The following is a 2150-nucleotide window of genomic DNA, read 5'->3' as shown; positions in this document are numbered from 1 at the left end:
TTTTTATTAAATTAAGAATCAGTTTTACTTGGCTCCAAAACGGAAAAGATCAAGTCCTGGAGAGGTCCTGCTAGCGGCCAGAGGTAACAAAATTCGATTTTTGGTAATACTTATACATATATTGAAAACGGTTATCGAAAAATTTATTTATTTTGTGGGATCAATTTGATTTTTTCATTTAACTGGTGAAATCAAGCTTGGGAATGTGAATTGAAAAAAGTGAAAAATTATTTTATCGCCTTTTGAAAAGTAACTCCTCAATCATATTGATTTATTTTTTAGTGTAACATAATGTTATTATAAAGGTGCAAGGTCTTTCTTTAAGCTTAGACGGTTTGTTTCAAAACTCAAAATCAAAAATTTGAATAATCAATAGCTTTCCACTTTCGCATTCATGTTTCCAATAAAAATTAAAATTGAAATAAAAATGTTGGCAGTTTACATAAAAAACTACCACATCCGATCAAATATCTAGATTTCTACGCAAAAGCTCGGAAAATTAAATTCTTTGATTCGAAATATACTTTTTTTAACCTTTGACTTTAAAAATGGCTGGAGCAACACATTTAAAAAAAAGACGCAGACTATGATTTATGCTGAGAATCAACTCATAAATAAAACAATTTTTTTCAGTTTAATACTGTCTTGATAACATAAAAAAGTTCTTCTTTAATACGTATTGTTTCTTTGCATTATTTAACAATATTAATCGTTACAACCAACAAATTATTTTTATTGTTTAAAATAATTTTTCTTCTTTTTGTTTTTTTTTTAAATTTATGTTTACTATATTTTTTATTATATTATGTATTATTTGACAATTTAAATTTGTTCTATTTACTACTTATTTAATATATTCGCTTATAACCTATCAGTGATTTTATTTTTTTAAGTATACATTCGAGATTGTTAGTAAAAATAGGAAAAAAATTCTACACAACAATGTAGATTATATACAGTCGGGTTTAATCAGAAAGTTTATATTATTGTAGTCTAGAGCCCTTTTGGTCTTATGTTTACAACATTAGGGCAAATTTCTTGGCAGCTTTTTTTATTTTTTTTTTTTTTTTAATTCTGAAGTTACATAATTTTGAATAAAACACTCTCCGATATCACATAATTTTTTGTAATCGAAATGAATTCCGCAAAAAATAGTAAATAATATACTATCTTCTGGAAGGACATGGGTACCTTTTGTACTCTGTTAATAAAATATTAATTTATCTTAATTTTACATACTGAGATAATAAATCAAAATTGATTTTTATTTTATTTAATGTATAGATTCTTCCCAAATTGTTTTTCATTTCCATGCCACTATGTAAAAGATTAATCATCGGCAATTTAAATCAAAAGACTCAAAGTTTTTTAATGGCATTATTATTTTTGTCTATTTTAACCAGATTTGTAACAATCGATATATTTAAAGGAAATCATTTTTCATTTATGACGTTGGATGTGATAAACTTAAGAATTTATTTAGAATTCATATCTAGTACAAACGCTATACACGTGGAGCAAAAGATTGTCCTTTTGGTATAGCGACGAGTATATCAAATGTGTTTTCAAAATAAATTTAAAAAAAATTCAAACAAGTTAAACGATTCAAATTTGTATCCCGTATTCAGGCTTCAGATCTAAAATTATAAGTGTCTTAATATATTTTTTAAGAAACCAATCACAAAAGAAAGTCTTAAAATTTATTATTAAAAAAACAAAACTTATAAAAGAAAATATAAAAAAGCATGGCTTTCAGGAAGCGTTAATAGTTAATAATTTGATTTTAAATAAATAAAAGGTATCTTATAACAAATCTACAGCCAAGCCAAAGGAAGAACTTAGATGTAAATAAAACAGCTTTATATATAACCTATGTTTAAAAAATGTCTTGTGTTTTGATTTTTTTTTTCTCATAAGACACATTATGAATAATAAAAATAAAACATTAAAATAAAATTAATATTATAAATATTCACATTCATACTGAAGAGTTTTTTGTTTTTTTTTGTAATAAAGAAAATCAAAAACATTTTTGTTAGTTTCATCGGATTATTACAGTCATTTTGTTATGTAAGTGTTGGTAAAAAGGACGGAAAACTAAATGTCTATTTAATATAAATAATAATAACAATATTATTTCTATTCATTTG

The sequence above is a fragment of the Episyrphus balteatus genome, chromosome 2 (genome assembly GCF_945859705.1).
Source record: "Episyrphus balteatus chromosome 2, idEpiBalt1.1, whole genome shotgun sequence".
Classification (NCBI taxonomy): domain Eukaryota; kingdom Metazoa; phylum Arthropoda; class Insecta; order Diptera; family Syrphidae; genus Episyrphus; species Episyrphus balteatus.
The sequence above is the reverse complement of the archived record's forward strand: the minus strand, read 5'-3'. Positions refer to the sequence as shown.